The sequence below is a fragment of the Triturus cristatus genome, chromosome 4_1, assembly GCF_964204655.1.
Source record: "Triturus cristatus chromosome 4_1, aTriCri1.1, whole genome shotgun sequence".
In the NCBI taxonomy this organism is placed as follows: domain Eukaryota; kingdom Metazoa; phylum Chordata; class Amphibia; order Caudata; family Salamandridae; genus Triturus; species Triturus cristatus.
In genome coordinates this window covers 71,323,606-71,329,605 of record NC_140585.1, presented here as the reverse complement: position 1 = coordinate 71,329,605, position 6,000 = coordinate 71,323,606, and the positions used below count along the sequence as shown (strand labels likewise).

The 6,000-nt window shown below is 54.8% G+C and overlaps 1 pseudogene; it reads right to left on the bottom strand.

The window, feature by feature from the left end:
- Window positions 1–1,120: 1,120 nt before the first annotated feature.
- Window positions 1,121–6,000, bottom strand: part of LOC146839554 (uncharacterized) — a 29,501-nt pseudogene continuing 24,621 nt past the window's right edge.

Sequence of the window (6,000 nt, the reverse complement as noted above, 5' to 3'; positions counted from 1 at the left end):
TTGTAAGGAGGTCAATCTGTCAGTGAGGTCGGATCGCAATTGTTCCATGGGGGCCTTTATGTCCTGGCTAAGATCTTTCTGGAGCTCAGTTTTAAAGTCCCTAAACATGCCACGGAGGTCTTCTTTCGTAAGGGCTATGACGTCCGCCCCCTCGTTGGGACTCAGCGATTTATCCGTGGGTGTGAAAAAATTTGAGACCCTGCCTGATGACTTGCTTGTCTTCTTCTTTGGCGGCATAAGGGCGGATCCAGGAGGACCCCCGAGGTTGCAGCGTGAGAGGCGTGCTGAGTCTGAGTGTTGAGTCCCTCAGCGGTGACTGTGGAGTGGGTATTGGCGACTGTCTTGTCTCTAGCTGCAATGTGCGGGTCCAGGGCTGCAGTTCACAGTAAGTTATAAGGTACTCATCATGCAGGTCTCGCCACCTTAAAGTCTCATAGGCCTCGCTGGATGTGGCTCAGTGGCTGGCAGGACTCATCTGCGGGGTGGGATCCGGGCGCAGTGTCGGCTGGGCCAGGTGTCCCGATCTTTATGCCAGCATCCTTCCCTCTTCACGGAGCACACAGCCCGCAGCCAGGGGTCAGGAACGGAGAACGCCACCCTTACAGGTCCATCTGTGTGTCAGTGTGCTGGAGGGAGATGCTGCCCGGTCGCCTCTATCGTTTCACTGCAGGGGCCCGGCCGTGGGACATCACTGCAGCTGCTTACAGGCCTTGCGGGTCATTGATGTCCTGCCTTCAATTCCGCGGTACCATGGGAGGAGCCGAGGGTCACAAGTTAGGGTGACTAGTGTGCCGATGCCCTGAGTCCCAGCCCGGTTGCCCTCTTAGGGCCAGGCACGACGCGTGGGAATGCCCAGCACAGTGATATTCGGGCTATCTCCTACCAATGACAGGTCCCCGGTGGCAAGACTTGGTCAGCCACTATGGTGCTATGTTCCGATCTCTTCCCCCGTAGCCCACACAGCTGTAACGGCACGTGGAGCTCCACAAAGTCAAGTTTAGCGTCAGTTCCAACGATGCTCCACTGCTCCGGGGGGTCCTCAATGTGCGTGGCGGCAACGGTCTGCCCCTCGAGTCTCGGCTCGTAGCGCTATTTTCGCCCACACTGCCCACACTTGACTTCACTGGGCCGAGGCACTCAGAGCTGCGGGCGCCATTTTGCAGAGCTCCAGCGCCCCGCCACGAGGCTCCGAATCTTGCTGCAGGAGTGCTCTCGGGACAAATGCGGGTTCTCAATGTGGACCCTGCATCTTACGCTCTCCGGTGAGGTGTTTTCCCGTGGCCGGGATGAGGAATAGCCATTCAAAACAGTTCAGGAAAGGTGCGTGGACCGGGAGCCGAGACGGTCTAGGTGTAACGCCCTGAACGTCTCAGGATCGTTTAACAGACACGATAATGAGAACGCAACCACTTGTGAAGGTTTAGTTATTTTAATGAAGGCAAAAATAATACAAGGAATAAACAAAGGTTATAGTCACTGGAATCCTCCAGGCTAAGTACGTTACCAGCCCACAGCACGGATGGTCCTAACCGTCCTCTGCATATACGCCGATCCCGGCGTATGCCAACAGAGGGCAGAAATGAAATGGCCGACAATGCCAATCGGTAGGCTGTGAGGGGCACGAAGAGTGTTGGGGAGAATCGAGGAGTCAGGGAAACACCCAGCCGGGGTCTCTACCTGAAGGGAGCAGCCGCTCAACCTCTTCCTCAGACTGCACCGGGACGCGGAGTCACCTCCTGGTGATGCGTCACCGATACCCCAATCACAAGCAAAGAAGACTGAACCGAGAGCAGCCGCTCGATCGATCCTGTGGACTTCCGAGTCTGTAACGCGGCAAACACCTCCTGGTGTGCGTTACAGCTGGCAGTCCCTGTATCTCTGGTCGGGCTGGGAGTTACGACTCCAACCAGCAAAAGCGCCACTGCGCTTTGACTCAGCCGAGTCAAAAAGCGAAGCTCTATGGTTATCCGGTAGAGCTTCCGGGTCCTTCACAGGTGACGATGGGGCAAGACACGGCCCAGGGAGTAACGACTCGACCTACCTCCGTTCTTGCCTTACTGGAGCACCACTCCGGAACACTGCTCTTCACTAAGCAGGTACGTCGGTGTAAACACAATATCCAACAGCGTTGTACCTCCCGGTTCCTCCCTTTATAGGGCGTGTTTTCCTTGAGTTATGTAACAGCTCTCCTGTTTACATAAGGGCGTGTTTTCCTTGAGTTATGTAACAGCTCTCCTGTTTACATAAGGGCGTGTTTTCCTTGAGTTATGTAACAGCTCTCCTGTTTACATAACCTCTCAACCGCTAAGCATCCTGGGAGATGTAGTCCGTTTTCGCTGGTTACCGTTTTCCTCCCCTCGCATGACAGGAATTCTTGACAGTACATCCTCCCTCTCAGCGGCTCCCCACGGGTCCAGCGCTGGCAGGAAAACGCCGATGCAACAAGGAGACCAAGCGCGGAGCATGAACCCCTTCAGCCGGTTCCCATGACTGCTCCTCCGGGCCATAGCCTTTCCACGCAACCAGGTACCACAGCTTCCCCCTGCGCCATTTGGACGCCTGTATGCCCGACACTTCATACTCCACCTCCGACTCCACGCATACCGGCCTAGGTGTCCCAGACGGCTTGGAGGGTGCTGGTTTGAGCAATGATACATGAAAGACAGGGTGTATCAGCAATGACTGGGGCAAGCACACCTTCACGTTCACGGGACCCATACACTTGGTAATTCGATAGGGGCCCATGTACTTGGGATGGAACACACTGTTCTTTCGAAACCTCATGTTTCTTGTGGATATCCAGACGTAGTCTCCAGTGCGGTACAGTGGCCCTGGCCTTCTCTTCCTGTCTGCCGCAGCCTTGTATCTTCTCTTGGCCTCTATTAGGACAGCCCTTGAGCGCATCAACGTGTCTTTTATGTGTGCCACCCTGTCCGCTGTGGCGGGAATCCTGTCCTCTCTGAACGGATGTAGAAATGGCAAGAACCTGGGATGTTGGCCATAGTTGCTATAGAACGGAGATGACTGTGTGGAGCTGTGAGTGGCGTTGTTATAGGCTATCTCTGCAACCCATAGCAAGTCGACCCATTCTTCCCTGCCCTGGTCCACAAAACATCGCAGATACTGTTTGAGCGTTTGGTTCAGGCGCTCGGTTTGGCCGTCCGTTTGAGGGTGGTAGCTGGTGGACAGGGCGGTCTTAACATGCAGCGCAGTGCACCAAGTCTTCCAGAATTGCGCAGTAAACTGCGACCCCCGTTCCGACACGATCACCCCAGGTAATCCATGCAGTCGTACCACATTCTTTAGGAGTAGTGACGCCAATTCCCCGGCCGTAGGGACTCTCTTGCAGGGGATGAAGTGCCCCATTTTCGTCAAGTAATCCACCACCACCAGTATTGCCGTCATCCCCTGGTCTACCGGTAGGCCCACCACGAAGTCCAGTGATATGCTATCCCATGGTCTATCCGGGGTCGGAAGTGGATGTAAGAGCCCTTGGGTTCGGCCATGGTCGGCCTTCATGGTAGCACACGTAGGACACTCCTGTCCCCACCTCCTGACATCCACTCTCATGGTTGGCCACCAGAAATGCCGTCCCATGCTAGCCACCGTTTTTTCAAAGCCCAAATGACCTGCGCATGGAGAGTCATGGCACCAGATGAATGCTTGTTTCCTTAGCCTAGGCGTGGGTATCAATAGGCACCTGCCCTTCAGGGGTATCCCGTCCTTCAGCTGCCATTCTCTGTGACTGAGGAGCCACCTCCGCCATGCGAATGACCTGATCCCTCTCTTTATTCCCCTCAGGAAAGTATCCGGTTGGATAACCCCCAATACCATCCTCGCGGAAATGATGGAATGCTCGGTCTCAGGCAATGGTTCCTTAACTGCAGATTGACGGGACAGGGCGTCCGCCTTCCGGTTTTCCGTCCCCGGCCGATATGTGATGCGGAAGTTGAACCCCGCAAAGAAGATCATCCACCGCAGCTGTCTGGGAGAAAGGTGTCTTGTGGCCGTCATGAACTGTAGGTTCCGATGGTCCGTGTACACCGATACCACATGTCTTGCCCCCATCAACCAATGCCTCCATTCGGTGAAGGCGTCCTTGATTGCGAGAAGCTCCTTCTCCGCGATATGGTAGTTGCGTTCGGCGTCGTTGAGTTTGCGGGACATGTACGCAACGGGATGAAGCACCCCTGTGTCGTGGTTGCGTTGGGACAAGATAGCCCCCAGCGCCACATCCGATGCGTCCGCTTCCACCACGTAGGGGAGATCCGGATCGGGGTGAGCCAACACCGGTGCCTTACAAAAGGCAATTTTCAGGGCCTCAAAGGCTTTGTTCGCTTCAGGGGATCAGACAAACTCCTTGGACTTCCTCAGTAGCTGTGTGATTGGGGCCACCAATCCTGAAAATCCATCTATAAACCGCCTGTAAAAGTTGGCGAAGCCAATGAAACTTTGGACGTCCTTCACGCTTTGGGGCACCGGCCATTCTTTCACCGCCTTGATCTTTCGTTCTGCCATCTCCTGTCCCTCTGGACTCAGCATCACTCCGAGGAATTCCACGGATGTGACGTGGAAGTCACACTTGCTGAGTTTACAAAACAGCATGTTTTCCCTCAGCTTTTGGAGCACAGCTTTGACGTGGTGTACGTGCTCCTCCACACTGGACGAATAGATGAGGATGTCGTCGATATATACGACCACGTAGATATCCAACTCCTCTCTGAATACCTCATTCAAAAAGTACTGAAAGGCTGCCGGGGCGTTGCACAGACCGAACGGCATGACGAGGTACTCAAAAAGGCCGAACCTGGTCTTAAAGGCGGTCTTCCACTCGTCTCCGTCCCTCATGCGCACCAGATGGTATGCCCCTTTCAAATCCAACTTGGTGTAGATACGAGCTTTCTTGACCTGTTCCAGGAGTACACTGATGAGAGGCAAGGGGTACCGATTCTTTACGGTTATCGCATTCAATGCCCTAAAGTCCACACAGGCTCTCAGCTCCCCATTATCCTTCGGGATGAAGAAGAGTGGCGAGGCGGCCGGAGACTTGGACGGGCGGATGAATCCTAGCTTGAGGAGTTTATCCAGGTACCCCCGGAGATGCACGTTTTCAGGCTCAGTCAGGGCATACAGCCTGCCGCTGGGAACGCTGGCCCCTGGCACCAGGTCGATCTGGCAGTCAAACTGTCTACGTGGTGGTAGCACTTCCGCCTTCACCCCATCAAATACCTCCTCAAAACTGTGATAAGCCTGGGGGAGAGCCACATCCTTTTCTGCCGCTGTAGCCACCGTCTGACTCCCGCTCTCATCTGCGTCAAGGGATTCCGTTCCTATTCCACAATGCAGGATGCAATACGGTGACGTCAGTTCGATGCGATGTGTTGGCCAATCCACAGAGGGGTTGTGTTTCTGTAGCCACGGCAATCCCAATATGACGCCATATTGGGGCGCTCGGATGATGTTAAAATCGATTTGTTCCAAATGGTTCCTCCCACATCTCATCGGAAGAACCCCCGTGTGCTGCCCGATGGGCCCCGTCACCAATCGCCTTCCGTCTACAGCATAGACGTCTTCGGGTACAGCTTTGGGAAGAAGCACTAGCCCTAGCCTGCATGCCTCGTTGTGGTCCATAAACATGCCAGTGGCCCCTGAATCCACCATGGCCACAACGGGTATCCACTGGTCATGCACTCCCACGTGCACCGTGAGAAACAGGTGTCGTTGTCCCTTAGTGACCGAGTTGGAAAGTGAAGGGATGGATGAGTGACTCCGAGATGCCCCTTCTTTGGTCTGGGAGTCCTCTAGTTTTCCGCCGGTACGTCCACCACGGCTGTTACCGACCGGTTGGCTCGATAACGTGACGTCTTCGGTTTGGCAGGGCATTCACGTACGTAGTGGCCTTTTTTGCCACAATATAGGCACAATCCTTGTTTACGGCGTGACTCTTTCTCCGTGGCTGTGAGGCTCGCTCGTATTGCGCCGATGTCCATGGGTTCTCCC